The sequence below is a fragment of the Osmerus eperlanus genome, chromosome 6 (genome assembly GCF_963692335.1).
Source record: "Osmerus eperlanus chromosome 6, fOsmEpe2.1, whole genome shotgun sequence".
NCBI classification, from domain to species: Eukaryota; Metazoa; Chordata; class Actinopteri; order Osmeriformes; family Osmeridae; genus Osmerus; species Osmerus eperlanus.
The window spans coordinates 22202857-22225702 of NC_085023.1; the positions used below are offsets into that span (position 1 = coordinate 22202857).

Genomic DNA, 22846 nt, shown 5'->3' on the forward strand with positions numbered 1-22846 from the left:
TAATGATCTGTTGAACAGGCAGTTGCATTTGCTGTTTTTTGCTTAATGATTATCCTACTGTTTGTCAGTGGGGCTGTTCACCAGTGGGTAGGTGTGTGTGTGAGTGTGTGTGAGTGCTGCAGTTCACAACCTTGTTGTTCCTGCATGTGATCCTGAGACTTGTCAGTGTGTGTTCCCTATAAAGCACGTCTGCTCAGGGACATCTTCATCTATCCTCTGCCTCGATGCCCTGAAGGAGGAAGATGCTGAAGCAATGTTGTAACAAAATGGCAACAAGTCAGTTGACTGATTTCCTCAACACACTGAAGAAAATGAGCTTGGCTGGAAAATTGGCTTTTTAATGTGCGACCCGTGATGGCACTAAGTATATTGTCGAGTTTTTCAACGTTGTCAGAAACTTGTGGGCTTAGTGCTGGGGCCGTGTGATCATGCAGGAATACTTTTTGTTGCCTCATTAAAAGACAAGATAGAGAAAGTAGAACTTTTAACTTTCATGGAATTCACAGTTCTTTGTTTTGACATTATTTATTGATGTTGTTGAGTACAAAAAACGTGAATAAAACAGAGTGTAGTCTGAGCCTTGTGCTCTTATTCTATCCTGAACTGAAATCAGGATTCATCTTCACAGATAAAAGACTCATGTTCCACCAGGGAGAGGATCAGGTTCATCTCTTTGGTAGTTCTAGTCCTGAACTGGGTGATTTGAGATTACCAGTGACAGAAATGTGTGAGAGTGGACAGGCAGTATATTAAACTCCCTAAACTAGGGTTTCTACATTCAATGTAGTTGATCATTTCAGGGGTGTAGATTTGTTTTCAAATGTTGGTGTGACATGGGGGTGTTTTATGACTGAGGATGTGGCCATTAAATGTCATCTTCTTTGAAAAATGGGGAGGGACAGTTTTGCCATTTTCAAAAAAGTGGCCCACCCATTTCAATGGACATTTCCACACTCCTGGATCATTTCAAACACTTGCAACTGGCAGAAGGATTTGCAGAAGGAATGTTAAAATGTTGCATGTGTTCCATTTTGTCATTGCCAAAAAATCGAATTACCTTGGATAAAATCTAATTGTTGAATCAGTTTGATGTGAACAGCATTGTGACATTTTTCAACTTCATAAAAGTGTCCTTTGATGGAGTGATGGGACTAAAACACTTTAAGGAATGGACAGAAAATAAATTGTTACAAAAATTTATTTTTAATCAACTAAAATATTCAGTTTTATTCTATTTCACTCGAGTGAGTAAGCTTTTACTTAAATTAAAAGTCAAATGAATTATACATTTTTTACGTTAATGTCAGAAATAGACATACTGTTACATAACAAACGTTTTAATGAATTATTTATTCCATTTGGCTTAGAAATTCCCTTTCAAATGCAAAGAAACTTTGATTATCAAGCAATTCTACTTATCAGACAGTATGTGACCAGATTTGAAAGAAGCTGAACAGTTCTAAGACAATAGCAACATAATGCGCTTTGCTTTGATATCTCCAAGCAGCTCTTGTGCCTGAACCTTTATCAGAGAACGTCGGCTGAATTGAAATGTTTTCCTCCGATCCGTCACACAGAACTGAAACAGAGATTCAGAACTGAAACACCCACAGAGATTCAGAACTGAAACACCCACAGAGATTCAGAACTGAAACACCCACAGAGATTCAGAACTGAAACACCCACAGAGGTTCATAACTGAAACACCCACATAGATTCATAACTGAAACATCCACAGAGATTCAGAACTGAAACACCCACAGAGATTCAGAACTGGAACATCCACAGAGATTCAGAGCTGAAACACCCACAGAGATTCAGAACTGAAACACCCACAGAGATTCAGAACTGAAACACCCACAGAGATTCAGAGCTGAAACACCCACAGAGATTCAGAACTGAAACACCCACAGAGGTTCAGAACTGAAACACCCACAGAGATTCAGAACTGAAACACCCACAGAGATTCAGAGCTGAAACACCCACAGAGATTCAGAACTGAAACACCCACAGAGGTTCAGAACTGAAACACCCACAGAGATTCAGAACTGAAACACCCACAGAGATTCAGAACTGAAACACCCACAGAGATTCAGAACTTAAACACCCACAGAGATTCAGAACTGAAACACCCACAGAGGTTCAGAACTGAAACACCCACAGAGATTCAGAACTGAAACACCCACAGAGATTCAGAAGCACACTGAGAAGTCATCATATGTTCACTGTATTATAAACCAGCAAACACATTGCACCACTGTCAGAATGCAGGTATTCATTCATTCGTTCTAATTGCATTCTGCAACCTCTCCCTGACCCATAGTCCCACACAGAAAGCAAACAAGATCTGTGCTGCCTGGTGTGTCAGGAAAATGCCATCTTTGTAGAAGTTTCTTTAATGTAATAATTTTACAAATCTGAATGTATATTGGAACATGTTTGTGAGGGCAATTAGCCAGGACCTACAAGCTATATTATATATATATAAATATATATTTATTGTTCCTGGTGGAACGAAAATAAAACAGCAGACATGAAAGACAACAATAAGGGGCTGAGGAAATGTCACATGGCTAAATCTGCTTTCCCATTTTTAATGGCGTTCTCTGTCACGGTACCAACAAGAGGAGACAGCATGCTTGGCTCTTTATTGACCATGTGACATTTAAACCATTAGAGGAATCCCAGTCTTATCAAATCATCCCCTTGACAAACAAACGTTCTGTAATTCTCAAAACAGAACTCTCACTTTTCTATTTTGAGGTAAAAACCTCAATATATAAATGTTCCTGGCTGTGACTTGTTCTCCAAGCATCCAGGACCTGGATCCAGCATCCAGGACTTGGTGAAAATGTAAAATGTTATATTTATCAGATTTTTTCCCCCCTTGTGAAAAAGCAAGCTTAGAATGTGCATGATCTCTTTAAGGTGTCAGGAAAATTGCTACATTTTGTGAACTATGACAAAATTATTTCTCCCAAGGTGTGCACACGCTGTAATTACGAAATCAACAAGAAAATATAGCCTTTCTGTACGTGAATGACAATAAATATGCCCAGGCAGCTGTCTTCAGAAGTGCATGAAATATGAATAGATGCACAAACATGTGGGGAGGTTATATGCATCCTGCAGCACAAACAATAAGCAGGGCTGTGTTTAGTGGAGATAATGAGAGGGAACATTCTAATCTTTGTGGGTTTGAGAGGAAAGGCACAGAATGTTTCCCTCCTCTACAGGTGTGGAGGAGAACAGTTCAAGGTCTTGCTTGCTAAATCTGATGATCATGTTTATAAATAGTATTAATTATTTTATTTATTTCCATGGAATAGAGAACCGTTGAGATCCAACTAAATTGGAAGGATGAGTCTTGGAAAATTTTCAGACTTGATGTTGTGATTTAGAAATGTGTCAGAGGAAGACTTCTGCCCAAGAGCGAGGGTTGACAGGCCCATCGTGGTGTGGGTATTTATGATGGTGTGGATGTTCAGCAGCCTATCAGACAAGCATCCAGCTCTCTCTCTGGCTGAAGCACAGCATCCAGCTCTCTCTCTGGCTGAAGCACAGTGGGATGACAGGCGGCATTAAATATGATGTCACTGGTCATATGATGTCACTGGTCATATGAAATATTGCCCTCGATGGAAATATTGTCATCGTGTGAAACACTGACCCTCCAGGAGTCTTGGGTGGGTTTTACATAGTTGCTGTTTGAACATGAGTTCTGCAGGTATAAGTTCAGACACACAGGACTATCTGAAACTGCAGCACACTGAATTGTAATTACTACAAGTGCTCCAGAACAACTTTTACCCCCAGATGGCAACACTATTCCATAAATTCATCCTTGTCTGTAAGATAACCAAAAAATACTCTTGACTGTCAAAGAGTGACTGGTAAAAAAAAGAGTCCAGATTCCGTGTCAAAATAATAAGATTTTATTGTAAGGCACAAATGTTTATCAACTATGTAGCTTTTGTAGCGTAGAGTAATGAACTACCAGCGAGAAGCTAATCAGCTCCAAGCAGCTGTTTCTGGTCTCAGAACAACCATGCAGAGAAACAGGCTTCGCTTGCTGCCCAGTCGCTTTGCAGTGTGGCTGAGTTGGCCTGAGGTTTAACAAATGTGGATGATTCTGAATCATCCACATTTTACAGTAATTTAGAGTTTCCTTCTAAATGAGTTATATTATTTTCCTTGAAGGGTTTTCTGAAGTGTGTTTGGCATTATTGAGCACAGCAATAAAAAAGGGCATTTTAGAGGTTACCTCATTCATCACCCTGACCCCCTTCTGAGTGTAATTGTGAGTCCCATCGCATGCAGATGGAAGAAGAATCAAGTTTACTCTCCTGCTCCTCCTTCAGTCCGTCTGCTAACTACATGACACACTTCACAGAGATGCTATCTGATAGGCCCTCTGGCCATGGAGATGCTCTCTGATTGGTCCGTGCATTTCCTCTTGCAGCTCTGGCTTGTCCTTGGAAGAGACATTTACTGCTTAACACCTCGGTTTTCTTATCTGGTGAGGAAATGAGGGAGGAAAATACTGGGGTAATTCCAAGGTCTATCAACCATACTCTTAAAACTACTTTGAAGTCATAATAGCAGAATGCCCTCCAAAACAGTAACCAGGACTAATTCAGATGTCTGCTTAACAACATGGCTTAGCCCTCCTTGGTAGGACACAATTCAGCTCAGAGTTGCAAAGATTGTTCCTCCACCTTGCTTCCAGTCTTTAGTGGGAGCGAGACCAGCTTCATTTACTCTAAGTGAATCCCGTCAGTCTCAACACTGCATGATTTAGTATCCAGGGACCAGGGCTGTCTCCCCCTCCAGAGCAATAAATAACACACTTGCATATAAAAGATAGTGGTAACATAAAGGCCGTGGGGATACACAGAATAAAAGAGTCGTAAATAATAGCAGGTTTTACTGCTCAGGGTCCAGGTGGGGAGAGCAGGACCTGGGTGCTGTGCTCAGGGTCCAGGTGGGGAGAGCAGGACCTGGGTGCTGTGCTCAGGGTCCAGGTGGGGAGAGCAGGACCTGGGTGCTGTGCTCAGGGTCCAGGTGGGGAGAGCAGGACCTGGGTGCTGTGCTCAGGGTCCAGGTGGGGAGAGCAGGACCTGGGTGCTGTGCTCAGGGTCCAGGTGGGGAGAGCAGGACCTGGGTGCTGTGCTCAGGGTCCAGGTGGGGAGAGCAGGACCTGGGTGCTGTGCTCAGGGTCCAGGTGGGGAGAGCAGGACCTGGGTGCTGTGCTCAGGGTCCAGGTGGGGAGAGCAGGACCTGGGTGCTGTGCTCAGGGTCCAGGTGGGGAGAGCAGGACCTGGGTGCTGTGCTCAGGGTCCAGGTGGGGAGAGCAGGACCTGGGTGCTGTGCTCAGGGTCCAGGTGGGGAGAGCAGGACCTGGGTGCTGTGCTCAGGGTCCAGGTGGGGAGAGCAGGACCTGGGACACAAACTAACGAGCCAAATAAAGGTTTACCAGGGGGTGAATGTGGACTGGTGGCAGCCTGTCAGCCCCTCCAGCAGGGAGGGGAGACGCAGTAGCTTCCTCCTACAGACCTGCTACAGGCAGGTGTGCTGCTGTGGGCTGACTAACATTGGCTATAATCAGCCTTATATTTTGCAGTCGCAGGAACACTCGTTTTAGCTGCCATGAGAACATGTATTATTGAATTATTAAATTATTATATTTGGCATTGTATTTTGAGATGTTTGTGTATTGTTTGTTTATGTATGTGAGTCTAGTCCCGTGCTGTTGGCAGGAATTGGGTTCACTAGGGACTTATAAAGATGCAACACATCACCAAGTGAGAGAGGTGAATCGTTAGTGTTAAAGTGTTGCGTTTGTACTCCGCGAAAAGTGTTGTTTTAAGTCGTTCAAGTGGACTCATTCCCTCTTTGTGTGTGCAGCCAGACGTATGTCTGTTGTTACGTGTATGTTTTGTTGTTACGTGTATGTTTCGTTGTTACGTATGTTTGTTGCTTGTATTTATACAGTGTATGTTTATAAATTAATATGATAACACATGCTAATTCTATTTATTGTGACGTATAAATCCATCAGTAAAAAGAACCGGAGATACTCGGAGATACTAACCGGAGAACCGGAGATACTCGTGAAGGAAGGAAATCACAAAGCCTATCAAATGGAAATGAGACGTGTCTACAGATGATCCATTAAACCCACTCTTCTCAAGAATCATGGTATGGACCACTCAAGAAAATAATATTTGCGAAAAAGGTTTAGAAAAAAACGGTCTCCTCTCCTTTCCTTTCACTATGACAAAAAAAGTTTTGAAAGATTGAAAAAATATTTCGAAAAAAATAAATTGGGGGAAAAAATATCTTTGTTCAACCTTTCAAAACCTGTTTTTGGAAACTTTGAGGTGAAAATATGTTTTCAACCTTTCAAAACCTGTTTTTCGAAACTTTTAAAATAACTTTTACACATTATTCAGACCTGCTACTTCCCTTTGAATGTTGCTAATGTGTTCTTGTAGGATATTACTGGGATCCTGTTTCAGTACAGATCTTTTAGTCACCCTAGTTAAAGCTTTCCCACGTTCATAAATGCTGTCAAAGCGAAGTTCTAACCCTTTTATTTGACCTCTGAATGTTTTTTCCTTTCTGTTACTGTGCGGTCTCTCACAAGGCTCTGTAACCTGCTTGGTCTAAAGCAGCTGCAACAACCACACTGAGTATCTCCACTTTCTGACATTTTTTATTAAGTTGGCAGTTATACATATACATTTAGCTTGTGTTAATATAGTCAACTATTAGCAACAATTCATTAACTAGCATCAAGGAAATTGGGAGCAAAATGTTTGAACCTTTTTTTCGAAATTTTGGGGAAAATAATTTTCAACCTTCCAAAAACTCTTTTTTGAAACTTTACAAAATATATTTGACTTGATTCACTTTCTTCAATGTGCCAGCTGCTGATCCTCATCTCTCACCAGAGAATTAGGCTGCTATGGACTTTCTGTTATTGATTACTGGCCTTGTCATACTGGGTCATACTCTGGGGAATGGGGATAACACAATCTCTCCAACATCATTCATTAACACTGAGCATGAAGCCCTACAAATATTTGAGTTTTTCATTCCCTACCCTTAACCATTTGTGTGTGTGTGCGCACGTGCTGGTGTGTGTGTGTGCCTGTTTGGAGTAGAGAATTATGATGGTTTATGTGTTGTCAGCTTCAGTCCATAAACCATTATTCAAATTTTCTGAGGAACTGAAATAACTCAGATTCAATCATTCGATAAATCTGTCAAAATCAGGCAAGTGATTTTCTTATTGTGCAGCAGTACATTCAAAAAGCTGATGTATAGCCTGGTTGGAAGTAATCAGTCATATTAATGTAGAAATTAATTTACTCAGATTAGAGGCCATCACAAAAACGCATTCCTCTACTTGACAGATGGACTTGCATTTAAGCGCTGATGTCTCTCTAGTGTCTTCTGTCAGCCAATGGCCCAGCCATGGTCCCTCCATTATCTCATGACTCACTTGTACAACTTTGTAGTTTAACAGAACCTATAAAAGGAAATGTAAGTTATTGTACTTGAGACAATAATAGCATGGCAACCGTTGGCAAGGACATGTTAGATCCCACTCTTGAGTCAAGTCAACTGTAAAAGGTCTGTCAGTCAGCGTTGAGAATCTTGTTCTTGTCAGGATGAAAAAGTGATCCATCCAGAATTACAGTAGCTCCAGGGAAATACAGATGGAAAGGAGGCACTATTATCTCTTGATCAAAATACAATTTTCCATGTGAGACCATGTGATCCATAATTTATCACTCTCTTCACGAACTAAAGTTCAGTCACACATCAGAGGGAGAGAAAAAGAAGAGAGACAAGAGAGAAATGTTGTTTTTCTATTAGTGGACTGCAGAGCAAGAGAGTTGTGACTGTTGACAGTTTGAACGTTTCTGTTAAGACTGTTGAACCTCTAAGGCAGGAATCTCAGACAAGTCATTAGTGGCAGCAGCTACAGAACAGTTCCAAATAAGGTTCGTCATAGAACATTAGAGAGAGAGACATGGGGGATGACAGGAATGCAAATCTCCTCCCTTGAAAATTAACTGTGAAAATTCCCTCAGATTAGCTGTTATATGCATTGATTTTCAAAACTGATATTTGCTCCCCTGGCATGAACAGAAATATGTCAAATACATCCTTGCACAGTGTGTTATTGGAATAGTGCCTGATAATGTCAGCACCCTCAGGACTAATGATGATGCTGTGAATCCAATCATGATGGGGATGATATCTGTATGATGACATGGCCCTCACACATGATATCTGTATGGTCACACTAAAGGCTCTCACACGTGTTACAGGCCCTGCACTGGCATCTGCTCTGGTTACCACTGCACTAAGGAAAACAGTGTTAGACATGTAGCCATGGCACTGATGTCCTTAAGACATACTAGCAAACCTCCAGAGGCTAGCCCTCACACTAAGGTGAAGGGAAACCTCCAGAGGCTAGCCCTCACACTAAGGTGAAGGGAAACCTCCAGAGGCTAGCCCTCACACTAAGGTGAAGGGAAACCTCCAGAGGATAGCCCTCAAACTAAGGTGAAGGGAAACCTCCAGAGGCTAGCCCTCACACTAAGGTGAAGGGAAACCTCCAGAGGCTAGCCCTCACACTAAGGTGAAGGGAAACATCCAGAGGCTAGCCCTCACACTAAGGTGAAGGGAAACCTAAAGTCTGCAAAACACTCGTCTGTCTTTCCAAAGTAATATGAATATGGAACAACAGTGGCTCTAATATTTGGTAGATTGAAGGTCAACACAATTTCGACATCCCAGTGAGGAAATACAGGTGTCTAGAATCAGTCCCGTGCAGTACGATGCGATGTGAAAGGTTTTGTGAGGTTGAACTACTTCTGTCCAATTTAAATGCACGTGTATTCAGACTGAGGCTGTTAGTGAAGCAGCCAGTGCTCTCTTTATAACCCAGCGCTCTGCCCTACTGTTGCTTATGAAAGGAAGCTCTGAGGATTTCAATCAAAGCAAGATCCAACTATAAAGGAACAGAACGTACCTGTCGATAAGCACCAATCAGCCAGACCCTTCAGCCTTTGGGCCGGCCCTGTGTCGATACCAAATTAATTTGTGATTATAAATGGTGGAGCTCGAAGTGGGACTAATGCATTTTTATATTTTTTTATCACTTGATTTTTACTTGATTTTATTAAATGCCAAGTGATGCATCATATATGACATTTATCTCTTTTTCTCTGTGTCTCATTACCACTCTCTCTCTCTCTCTCTCTCTCTCTCTCTCTCTCTCTCTCTCTCTCTCTCTCTCTCTCTCTCTCTCTCTCTCTCTCTCTCTGTGCCTGTCTCTCTCTCTCTCTCTCTCTCTCTCTCTCTCTCTCTCAATCTTTCTCCAAAACCTCTCCTTGATTTTACACAGACAACATTTTCTCTCCTTTGTGTTGAGCTGCCGGCGTCCAGCAGGGATTGATCGTGTGGCTCGGAGCTGCTTCAGCCACAACGCTCACACAGCGTAAACTCCCTCATTTAATGAAAAAGACAACATGATTACATTACGCTGTGAAATGCTGTGGGTTATCTACCCTGAGATATTCATGGTGCTTCCTCTCCCTGCTACCCTCGCCAGCCATCCGCCTGGGTGCAGGGGTCATAAATAACCCATTTTCTTCTGTGTCTATATTTCTGAGTATAGCTATTTAGTTCTAGCTGGCTCGCAATTTCAGCTATGACCTTTAAGGCATGTCTCGGTTATTTCAAACATGTTTCATTCACAGCGGCAGGAAAATGCTCTATTAGAGGAGGTGAATAAATGTGTGATCTATATCCCACAATGCAAAGTTTTATTCCCATCCTTCAAAAAGCTCAGAGGAAAGGATGCTGTCAACCACAGCTACTTCATGGGATGAGCCACACCACTGAGGGTGTCACTGGCGTTCTGTAGAGGAGTCTTAAACGGAGTACAATTAAAGCTGGAGATATTAAGAGCAGATATTTAGAGCAGATAAGGTCCTGAGAAAGAGGATGTAGCTAAAGGAAGCATTGTCTCTCTAGCTCCAGAACGCCTGAGCTATAGGTTTAGTCTGCTAATTGACTCCCACCCTGTCCTCCCTGCGTATTCCCAACAGGGGTGTAGCTGTCCTCACTGCGTATTCCCAACAGGGGTGTAGCTGTCCTCACTGCGTATTCCCAACAGGGGTGTAGCTGTCCTCACTGCGTATTCCCAACAGGGGTGTAGCTGTCCTCACTGCGTATTCCCAACAGGGGTGTAGCTGTCCTCACTGCGTATTCCCAACAGGGGTGTAGCTGTCCTCACTGCGTATTCCCAACAGGGGTGTAGCTGTCCTCACTGCGTATTCCCAACAGGGGTGTAGCTGTCCTCACTGCGTATTCCCAACAGGGGTGTAGCTGTCCTCACTGTGTATTCCCAACAGGGGTGTAGCTGTCCTCACTGCGTATTCCCAACAGGGGTGTAGCTGTCCTCACTGCGTATTCCCAACAGGGGTGTAGCTGTCCTCACTGTGTATTCCCAACAGGGGTGTAGCTGTCCTCACTGCGTATTCCCAACAGGGGTGTAGCTGTCCTCACTGTGTATTCCCAACAGGGGTGTAGCTGTCCTCACTGTGTATTCCCAACAGGGGTGTAGCTGTCCTCACTGCGTATTCCCAACAGGGGTGTAGCTGTCCTCACTGCGTATTCCCAACAGGGGTGTAGCTGTCCTCACTGCGTATTCCCAACAGGGGTGTAGCTGTCCTCACTGTGTATTCCCAACAGGGGTGTAGCTGTCCTCACTGTGTATTCCCAACAGGGGTGTAGCTGTCCTCACTGTGTATTCCCAACAGGGGTGTAGCTGTCCTCACTGTGTATTCCCAACAGGGGTGTAGCTGTCCTCACTGTGTATTCCCAACAGGGGTGTAGCTGTCCTCACTGTGTATTCCCAACAGGGGTGTAGCTGTCCTCACTGCGTATTCCCAACAGGGGTGTAGCTGTCCTCACTGTGTATTCCCAACAGGGGTGTAGCTGTCCTCACTGTGTATTCCCAACAGGGGTGTAGCTGTCCTCACTGTGTATTCCCAACAGGGGTGTAGCTGTCCTCACTGCGTATTCCCAACAGGGGTGTAGCTGTCCTCACTGCGTATTCCCAACAGGGGTGTAGCTGTCCTCACTGTGTATTCCCAACAGGGGTGTAGCTGTCCTCACTGTGTATTCCCAACAGGGGTGTAGCTGTCCTCACTGTGTATTCCCAACAGGGGTGTAGCTGTCCTCACTGTGTATTCCCAACAGGGGTGTAGCTGTCCTCACTGCGTATTCCCAACAGGGGTGTAGCTGTCCTCACTGCGTATTCCCAACAGGGGTGTAGCTGTCCTCACTGCGTATTCCCAACAGGGGTGTAGCTGTCCTCACTGTGTATTCCCAACAGGGGTGTAGCTGTCCTCACTGTGTATTCCCAACAGGGGTGTAGCTGTCCTCACTGTGTATTCCCAACAGGGGTGTAGCTGTCCTCACTGCGTATTCCCAACAGGGGTGTAGCTGTCCTCACTGCGTATTCCCAACAGGGGTGTAGCTGTCCTCACTGTGTATTCCCAACAGGGGTGTAGCTGTCCTCACTGTGTATTCCCAACAGGGGTGTAGCTGTCCTCACTGTGTATTCCCAACAGGGGTGTAGCTGTCCTCACTGTGTATTCCCAACAGGGGTGTAGCTGTCCTCACTGTGTATTCCCAACAGGGGTGTAGCTGTCCTCACTGCGTATTCCCAACAGGGGTGTAGCTGTCCTCACTGCGTATTCCCAACAGGGGTGTAGCTGTCCTCACTGCGTATTCCCAACAGGGGTGTAGCTGTCCTCACTGTGTATTCCCAACAGGGGTGTAGCTGTCCTCACTGTGTATTCCCAACAGGGGTGTAGCTGTCCTCACTGCGTATTCCCAACAGGGGTGTAGCTGTCCTCACTGTGTATTCCCAACAGGGGTGTAGCTGTCCTCACTGTGTATTCCCAACAGGGGTGTAGCTGTCCTCACTGTGTATTCCCAACAGGGGTGTAGCTGTCCTCACTGTGTATTCCCAACAGGGGTGTAGCTGTCCTCACTGTGTATTCCCAACAGGGGTGTAGCTGTCCTCACTGTGTATTCCCAACTGGGGTGTAGCTGTCCTCACTGTGTATTCCCAACAGGGGTGTAGCTGTCCTCACTGCGTATTCCCAACAGGGGTGTAGCTGTCCTCACTGCGTATTCCCAACAGGGGTGTAGCTGTCCTCACTGTGTATTCCCAACAGGGGTGTAGCTGTCCTCACTGTGTATTCCCACCAGCTGTCCTCACTGTGTATTCCCAACAGGGGTGTAGCTGTCCTCACTGTGTATTCCCACCAGCTGTCCTCACTGTGTATTCCCAACAGGGGTGTAGCTGTCCTCACTGTGTATTCCCACCAGCTGTCCTCACTGTGTATTCCCAACAGGGGTGTAGCTGTCCTCACTGTGTATTCCCAACAGGGGTGTAGCTGTCCTCACTGTGTATTCCCAACAGGGGTGTAGCTGTCCTCACTGTGTATTCCCACCAGCTGTCCTCACTGTGTATTCCCACCAGGGGTGTAGCTGTCCTCACTGTGTATTCCCACCAGCTGTCCTCACTGTGTATTCCCACCAGCTGTCCTCACTGTGTATTCCCACCAGGGGTGTAGCTGTCCTCACTGTGTATTCCCACCAGCTGTCCTCACTGTGTATTCCCACCAGGGGTGTAGCTGTCCTCACTGTGTATTCCCACCAGCTGTCCTCACTGTGTATTCCCACCAGCTGTCCTCACTGTGTATTCCCACCAGGGGTGTAGCTGTCCTCACTGTGTATTCCCACCAGGGGTGTAGCTGTCCTCACTGTGTATTCCCACCAGCTGTCCTCACTGTGTATTCCCACCAGCTGTCCTCACTGTGTATTCCCACCAGGGGTGTAGCTGTCCTCACTGTGTATTCCCACCAGCTGTCCTCACTGTGTATTCCCACCAGGGGTGTAGCTGTCCTCACTGTGTATTCCCACCAGCTGTCCTCACTGTGTATTCCCACCAGCTGTCCTCACTGTGTATTCCCACCAGCTGTCCTCACTGTGTATTCCCACCAGCTGTCCTCACTGTGTATTCCCACCAGCTGTCCTCACTGTGTATTCCCACCAGGGGTGTAGCTGTCCTCACTGTGTATTCCCACCAGGGGTGTAGCTGTCCTCACTGTGTATTCCCACCAGCTGTCCTCACTGTGTATTCCCACCAGCTGTCCTCACTGTGTATTCCCACCAGGGGTGTAGCTGTCCTCACTGTGTATTCCCACCAGCTGTCCTCACTGTGTATTCCCACCAGGGGTGTAGCTGTCCTCACTGTGTATTCCCACCAGCTGTCCTCACTGTGTATTCCCACCAGCTGTCCTCACTGTGTATTCCCACCAGCTGTCCTCACTGTGTATTCCCACCAGCTGTCCTCACTGTGTATTCCCACCAGCTGTCCTCACTGTGTATTCCCACCAGGGGTGTAGCTGTCCTCACTGTGTATTCCCACCAGCTGTCCTCACTGTGTATTCCCACCAGGGGTGTAGCTGTCCTCACTGTGTATTCCCACCAGCTGTCCTCACTGTGTATTCCCACCAGCTGTCCTCACTGTGTATTCCCACCAGCTGTCCTCAGCTTTCATTATACGTGGGACATTTCCTTCCCCTTTTTATTATGAAAATTATGTTTAACAGCCGCATTCTCAGCTGGGCTTAACAAAGCTGCCCCAACCCCATGCTCCTGGTTCCAACAGCCCTTACTGAAGGCTGAAGGAATCATTAGACTTGACTAGCTGATGGCTGGATGTGTGTGCTACTGTACAGTATGTGGACTTGACCTGGTGTTCTGATGTCAGTATCCTTGCTGTTCTGTTCATCCTAATCAAGTAATATTGTGAATGGATGTGAATTTGAGTTTTATTTTAAGTGTGCAATATGGATAATCAATTTCAAGTTATTAATTAATGATGTTGAGATAGACTCTTGATATTCATGTCATGCGCCAAGACTTAATTGACTAAGTGGATTTGGGCACGGCAAGCCCATTACTAACGGTTTCAGATTGGAGATTCAATATCATACCCTTTCTTGCTTGAGTTAGCAATGTGTCGTCATGCGAACAGGATTGGATTGCCACCATATAGCCCAGTAGGTGCCCTGTCTTCACAGCACCAATCTCTTTCAATTAATTTGGGTGTGCTCAATGCTGTGCCACTTCTCTCGAGGGAGCTTGACTTTAGCATGTTCTGAGACATGTGACTGAACTGCAGATATACTGGACTGCAGATATACTGTACTGCATTGTTAATAGCGACGGTCTCTATCGTTTTCCCAGAGTGCTTCACAAATGTTCAGATCCAGTGGGGTTGAGCTTCTTTACTCATCAACATGGGAGATGCTTCGTTCAAAATATGTCAATCAGTTATCCCGACGTATGACTGAACACAGGAACGTTAACATAAAGAAGCACTTACACAATCACATACAATAGCCTACTAGACTTGCAGCGGCATTAACCTACCCACACACCCGCGCACTCTGTCACGGTCGGGTAAACCCATGGAGAGAGGGAGGAAAAATGACCCTTCCCAGTGTGGGAAGCGAGGATGCCGCCCTGAGAGGAAACAACACAGGTTGTTCAGGGGAGCAGGGATTAGGGAACGGCAGCACATGCAGAAACTGACTTTGAGCGATTGGAACCATTGTAACTCAGCTGGGCTTCCAAATGGACCTTATAATGTCATACATCCCAACAGGAGAGAATCACCTGCAAACCCAGAGATTGATAGCAGGCGGTTGCACCCCAGCGTGTCAGCGCAGGCAGATTTATCCATCATTACAATTTGGATTTGCTAAACTGGTTTGGATGAAAAAACGTCCATTAGGGTGTCCAGGAAGGCAGCTGTGTGACCGGCTAGAGGGGAGGCGCAAAGAAAATGAGAAATCCAAAATGAGGCAAGAGTTTATTAAGAATGGCTGATATTAATGAATATCCAGCAGACAGCTGGAGGTGGATGAGAGGATCACACCTAGACCACACCACTAACGCTCTGGACACGCTCTGGACACGCTAGCACCCACACCTAGACCACACCACTAACGCTCTGGACACGCTCTGGACACGCTCTGGACACGCTCTGGACACGCTAGCACCCACACCTAGACCACACCACTAACGCTCTGGAGTTTCAGCCACAGTACATTTACATTTAGTCATTTAGCAGACGCTCTTATCCAGAGCGACTTACAGTAAGTACAGGGCCATTCCCCCGAGGCAAGTAGGGTGAAGTGCCTTGCCCAAGGACACAACGTCATCTTGCAGAGCCGAGGATCGAACCAGCAACCTTCTGATTACAAGCCTGCATCCCTAACCGCTCTGCCACCTGACTCCCTGTAGTAGAACTACAAAAAACAATATGGATCAAACAAAATGTTCTTGAATGTAAATATCACTCAGTCATGTCTGCTGACTTGCTGGCCTAGAAGAGTGAAGAGTGCTCACTGTGCAGAAATCTTCCTAGGTGTGCCTGCGAGGCTGTGTTTGCTAGGGAGGGTGACAACTTAAATGGCTGATATAAAACCTGACAAAACTGATATATCATACATGCCTGCCTGTCTGCTAGAAATTCTCTCTTTTAAAGGATGCTTTATCCTCCAGACATAGCTCATGGCACACGACTGCAGCTTGTGTCCTTGTGTGTTTATGTAGCTAGATAGGAGTCTTGCTGGGTTTGTGTGGCTTCAGATAGTCGAGGTTCAGAAGTCAAATATGTGGAATGCGACAGGTGAGAATCGAAAAAGTTGCAGACTGAATTTCAATGTGTTTTTACTGCAAAAATGTTCATGACTAGTATACCTGAAAAAGCCTTGAAATTCAAGCAAATGTAATCCAATGTGACTGAATGAGGTCAGCGGTAGCCAGTCACTGCCATGACAACTAACACCATTACTCACCTGTTGTTCAGAAACTGTCACATGAAACCAAAGACATGACCATCCTGTTGGCCTGCATAATACGGCTCCCACCACCGTCACAAACAGCTAACCCTGACAGGTGCACTAATGGACCAGGTGTCCCCATGGTAACAGTGGTATCCCAGCCACGCCACCATGGTTACCGAGATCCGGACATGTAGCAGGGGCAGCATCCGTTGTGACTCCAATTAACATCTTGGATCGTCTGATTTCTCTCCCTAATGAGTTCACCTCCCCCAGTCTGTTTGAGACGGGGGGCAGGGCAAATCCAGGTGCTGTTTAACAGTGCAGTCAGACTGGCTGATAATCTCTGCTTTGCTCTTCACAAACTCATCCGCTCATCCCCTCAGTCATAGACACAGAGGCTCCTTTGGGAACACGCTTATTTAACACCTTTCACTTAATCAGAGGGCTGTGAGTCCTCACAAATCCCCCTGCTGATACGAGGGAGACAGCAGAGAGAGAGGAAGACAAGGGAGATGACTCATGACAGAAAGAATGTAAAACAGTTGTTATACTCTGAATTGTGGAATTGGGGAGTCAGGTGGCTGAGCGGTTAAAGAATCGGGCTAGCAATCAGAAGGTCGCTGGTTCGATTCCCGGCCGTGCCAAAAAATGACGTTGTGTCCTTGGGCAAGGCACTTCACCCTACTTGCCTCGGGGGAATGTCCCTGTACTTACTGTAAGTCGCTCTGGATAAGAGCGTCTGCTAAATGACTAAATGTAAATTGTGGGAGTCTGACTAGAATATGGAGGGACAGCTTCAATATTGATGAATATGGAGGGACAGCTTCAATATTGATGGCAGTGTGGATCCCAGCTGCTCTCAGCATGTGGGGTCAGAGTTCCTGCATGGAGACGAGAGGCCAGGCAGGCTGTCTCACTCAGATCCTCTTCAATCTCTGACTGCAGGTCAAACACATCTAACTGTTCCCCTTCTTTCCCTGTCTCTTTCTCGCTCACTTCTCTTCTTCTGTATCTTGTCTTTGATGGCCATTTTGTTTTCATCTGGCCTCTCCGTTTATCAAGGTTGTTAAACTTGCGCTCTTTTCCAATGCTCGATAATACTGCCTCACTAACCTGAAGGAATTTACATGTTCCTGTTTTACATTAAACAGTTCAAAGAGGACCTTTAATCTGTGATATAAAAACTAGTTTTGAATTTAGTTTTACTGGACTGGATGGAAATCATGTCTGAATGAGGTTAAGATCACTGAAATAGAAGTAATGACTTGAAGAAATCCACTATCTTATGAGAGCAGAGTGCCCTAACTGCATTACCAGTTGGTTTTCTTGTTTGATGAGGTGAAAAAATATTAGTTTATCATGACTTTAATATTGACTGATTATTCCAAGACCCTGCATTGCAATGGAGCGCTTGTCCTTCATCCTTTTCATGCACACATCATCATCATATATACATATCCCAAAATGTAACTATTTGTTGCTTAGAATACTCAAACTGCTGGTTATATTTGCAGACCATTATCTCTGCCACAGCTCTGAAACAACAGCTCAGTGAGCTTGGACTGCTGTGGGCCGGCAGGACCTGAAGAAACTGTCCGTCAGCCTTTGCAAGACTCATCAATGAGAGACTATGGATTACCAGCGCAAGCATTCTCTCCCTGCTGGATTTGGGTATCAATTATTCAGGGTGAGCTGCATGATTCTTCCAGATCTTTGTTATCAAACATCTAAGCATCTTACTCATTCTGCCCCAGCTCATGCTGCAAACTTATACCACAGTATTCCTTGAGGTCCATCCATTAGAACTTCCAAAGACTGCACGGTAAAAATATACTTGCGGGGGAAAGTGCAAGGAGGGATCAGGAAGGAAAACTTGAGCAAAATTTGACTTGATGCCATAAGTCATTCTACTGGTACTACTGGATTGTTTTGCTTCCTGTAAGGGTGAGATTGCCCTGCAGTGTTTAGTGAGAGCTTTCAGGACAGGTTGTTCAGTGTAAACAGCCTCCAGATGTTCAGACAGATGAGGGCTGCTGGCCGGATCAGACACCTCCCTTCACCTCTGCCCTCTTGGACAGACCTCTCCTCCGCCAGCTCCTCCAGGCCTGCCAGGACCTCAGGGGCTCCGGGCCCAAGGGAGAGGCAGGGGGCCAGGGGGGAAACCTCACAGAATGCACCCTTTAATGTCAGGGAGCTCTGGATCTCTGGAGCGGGCTGGGGGATGGAGTGGTGGGGTGGAGGAGGGCAGGGGGGGTAGGAGAAGCAGGGCTCTATTTCAAGCCAGGCTAAATCCCCTCCCTACTTAGTATGCATGCCGACACTCGCCGTCCACACTCAATGCAGAGAGAAGGAAGAATTTGTCACCCAGCTCGAAAAACAAATGATTCTGACATACTTTACACATTTCACTGTGACATGATTTAATGATTCGCTGTGACGCAGTGCATGTTATTTGCATTTGCTTGTTTACATGCTGTCGGAAATGTTTATTATGTCATCTTTAGATAACAGATGTTACACCTATATGGCAATTTGTTGACACGTTTTTTAATTTAAATGCTCAAATACAAAATCATGTGACAGATTAATCAGTTACTTCAATAGGCACATCTGTGTCTCCAAGGATGTGCAACAGGTTTCTATGGTGATGAGATGTAAGAAGTAACTGCTGTGAATATTTAGATGGATTATTGCAGAAATATTTCAGTTTTGCATTTAAATCACTGTATTATATTAAACTAGCTCTATTCATGAGAGTGTGAATGTTGTAAAAATGTGATTGATTTAGATTAGATAGACTCCTTGAAAATAATCATTACAATGTTTGGGGAAATGTAGTGAAAATTATACTTGTAATCCTTTTTTGAGCCATTAGTTAAAAGTGGATTAATTTCAGGAAAGGGTCAGGGGACTTTTCAGCAGGAGAGATACCTCAGAGTAGGCAGTATTTTGATGACACTATGTGCCACGTCAATATAATTTTGCAGAGATTAAATTATAAACACTACCTTCACCTAAAAAAAATGCTTACTCGGCTATACCAGAATATAATGATGTGCTGTCAGGAGTGTCTTCATTGTCCCATCGTCAGCCGTTTAGTATGTTTCACTTCATATTTTCCTGCCACAACATGATGGACTTCAGGAGCTTGCTAAAGGCAACACTGATACAGTAGAGGACAGCTGGCATGGGTTCTGCTTTGCTTTCCAGCATTTTCCTATTCACAGGAAAAAGTAAAAATACAATTTGAATTATTCCCCTTATTTATTGCTTTGCCACTCTAAAAAATTGCACTCATGAAATGACAGAAATATAGTATGTATAGGGTTATACTGATGATCTGTAGACAGGCAGACAAGCATGGCACCACCATTGAATGCCTAAACCAACATGACCAATGAAGGGATTAGGAAAATGAATAAAAGTTTGCTGAACAGGTCTAGCATTACAGGCACTGTGAGAAAGCTCTGTCTTCCAATCCTGGCAGATATTTCAGTAAATTGTTGGCCCTGACTGAGAAAAATACTGTTGGTTCCTGCCTACACAAAGGTAGCATCACCATGCATTTTCCTAATGTTCATCTTGCAGCCAATTTGGCCACTGATTCAGTAATTCCAGTGCCGAGAGAGCTCTGACTAATCCACTGGAGAGCTTTGACAGAGATGGCCTGTGCGGTGAAATGTTCTACTCAGTCTGAATCCCAGAAAGATTGCCAGGCTGTGTCAATACCACAGCGACTCCTCCATAACTGAGTCAATCTGAGCAAATCTCCACCGAAGATCAGTTTGGGTTTCAACAAGAAGCCCAACAGAAGGCAGGCAGGAGTGGCAGGCTCCAGTCAGATGTGAGGTGGTGCAGAGGGCCTGGTGCCTGGGCATCTATCTATGCAGGGCTCTAGAGTGCGACCAATTTGGTCGCATATGCGACCAAAATTTGTACGGGTGCGACTAAAATTTTTACTAGGTCGCACCGGTGCACCTAACCTCCTCGCATCCGCTGCCTCTCCAGGAACGAAGCATTTGTTTCTTCTTTGACGGAACTCGCACTCATGGTTGGATCATATCGTGGTCTAAACTAATCAGAGACAGTGATGGGGCGGGTCTTTGCCTCTGATTGGCTGTGGTACAGATATTCCTGTAGGCCTACACTGCTCCGTGTTGTGTGATTGAAATTACGACCTGAGCACCAGAGAATCAGTTATGGCAGACCTGGGCATTGTACGGCCCGCGGGCCACAACCGGCCCACAGGCTGTTCCAATCCGGCCCGCTTGAGGTAAATCAAAAATTAAAAATAAATACATGTGTTGAGCGGTTGTAAATATGTAGTCCTGAAACACTAGTGATCAGGCAATTTACATATGTGCGCTTGCGCAACCTCACCGACAGGAGAGTTTGGTGGTTAGCCCTCGAAAATGAAAAACGAAAGGTTGATACAGAATGTAGAGTTTTTAACAAGACATGGACTTCTAAATATCTGTTTACTGAGGTCTAAGTCAAAGCTGTGTTCTTAGTTTTGGAGAACAGGTCGCTGTGTTGAAGGATTACAATTTTGAATCGGCACTAAGGGACTCAAGAAAAAAACGAACGCGGACATAATAAGAACTTGACTGATTCAGTGGGCGCGGGCTGATGGTTTGCTAGTTAAATTGCACACTCGGATCATCACCTGTCAGCTGTCCTTCGCATATCCACCTCAGACATTCAGCCAGATTTCGATGCACTTGTTCAAGCCCACTGGATTCCTCTCACATAACAAAATGAACTGCAAAAAAGTATTGCTTTTTGTATAAAGTTGATCAATTGCGTATCTTTAACATACTGCAAAACAACTTTTCAGTGTTGGTGAAGATTAACTAGTTACAAAAAAAATGAAACACTGATGTAATGATTATTTTAGTTTTTACTGTTACTTCGATAGTCTTTTCCTAGTTGACCAACATGTAAAATATTTATATAAATATTTACAGAATATCATTATTCTTCTGATAACCAGTAGCAGCTAATCAAAATATATACTTTACTGCTTTTTACAATAGGGGAAAATGAATAGTGAGCAGAATTAAGTTCAAGTTATCGTTGATGAGGCCCTCCAACACATTTCAGGTTTCTCATGTGGCACCTTGTCAAAATGAATTGCCCACCCCTGAGTTACGGAGCTGGGCCATGGAGCTAACCCATGGAGCTAGGCTGTTGATGCTAGGGAGAGTGTGGCAAGCTGGTTTAGCCAAGGCCAAAGGGCAAGAAAGCCAAATTACAGGTGTTGGCCATCTGAAGGGCATGCGACAGCAAGGGGGGACCCGCTATAAGACTTTGAGCCATGAAATGTTAGGTCTCAGTTCAGGGAAGCACTTTTAAACAGTAGCACTTTCTATTTTAAAATGTTTTATTTTGCTTGCAATGTTTTAGTTTGGCAGCTCAGTGAAGCACTTAAAATATTTTTATATACAGTTTAATTGTGCGTCAAATAAAACCAATATTTACCTACACCTTATTCTTGTTTAAGGTCATTTACATAATATATATGAATGTATATGGAGCGTGATAAAAAGGTGACCTTGAAATTGTGGCGACGCAAGGAAAAATCTGGGTGCACCTAAATTTTGTGCTGGTGCACCTAAATAAAAAAAGCTAGGTGCACCAGTGCAACCACGGCAACAAGTTAGTCTGGAGCCCTGCTATGTCAGGCCTGGGTGCAGGGAGGCTGTGAGGCCTGGATGCGATGTCAGGCCTGGGTGCAGGGAGGCTGTGAGGCCTGGAGCCCTGCTATGTCAGGCCTGGGTGCAGGGAGGCTGTGAGGCCTGGAGCCCTGCTATGTCAGGCCTGGGTGCAGGGAGGCTGTGAGGCCTGGAGCCCTGCGATGTCAGGCCTGGGTGCAGGGAGGCTGTGAGGCCTGGAGCCCTGCGATGTCAGGCCTGGGTGCAGGGAGGCTGTGAGGCCTGGAGCCCTGCGATGTCAGGCCTGGGTGCAGGGAGGCTGTGAGGCCTGGATGCGATGTCAGGCCTGGGTGCAGGGAGGCTGTGAGGCCTGGATACCATCTATCCGTGTCAGCAAGGTCAGAACAGGCTCATTTACCTCTATTAGAAGCAGCCTCACTTTGCTGGGCCTCCCTCCGAGGTAGCCTCACTTTGCTGGGCCTCACTCCGAGGCAGCCTCATGTCTCTGGGCCTCACTCCGAGGCAGCCTCACTTTGCAGGGCCTCACTCCAAGGCAGCCTTACTTTGCTGGGCCTCCCTCCGAGGCAGCCTCACTTTGCGGGGCCTCACTCCGAGGCAGCCTTACTTTGCTGGGCCTCACTCCGAGGCAGCCTCACTTTGCGGGGCCTCACTCAAGGTCTTGGGGGCTGAAGGCAGGTGTCCTGGAGTGTTCTGCTGATTTGGACAGCGAGGGTTAGGGTTCGGGTAAACACTGTCTGCTACCAGCGTTGAGTACAGAGTGTACAGTACAGTTCCAAACTGGACTTGTACCTCAGATTTCATGTATTTCTGGGAAAGTAAAGTAACTGGGGACATAGAGATCCGGAGGCTGTAAACACAGTAGTTGGTTTGATGACCTGAGCAGTACTTACTGTAGGGTTAGCTGTGGCTCCGGGGTTTATTCTTACCAGTCTGTCAGCTGATTGTATCAGGAGCCAGTTGTCCTCAAGTATCTGGATCCCACCCAGGTCTCTGGGTGTTTAGTATGTACGCAAATTAATAAAACATCTTACAACAGACTTTCAGAGAGTGCTGCTGGAAAGTTACGATCCGCTAATTAATTATGTTATTTTGTTGTGGGAAATGAACTTATTTATAATGGGGCCCTTGAGATGTAACGTAAAACCTCACAGCTTGAGTCATTCTAAATTAATGTTGCGTTTTCCTTTCAAACAAAGGAGCTAAATG

General features: G+C 45.3%; 1 long non-coding RNA gene across 1 annotated transcript; it reads left to right on the plus strand.

The window, feature by feature from the left end:
• The first annotated feature begins 5820 nt into the window (after positions 1 to 5820).
• On the plus strand, positions 5821 to 17646 carry LOC134021838 (uncharacterized). Its single transcript, XR_009930584.1, has 3 exons — positions 5821 to 5917; positions 6087 to 6201; positions 17480 to 17646. It is a non-coding gene; the product is annotated as an uncharacterized LOC134021838 (long non-coding RNA).
• Positions 17647 to 22846: the final 5200 nt, after the last annotated feature.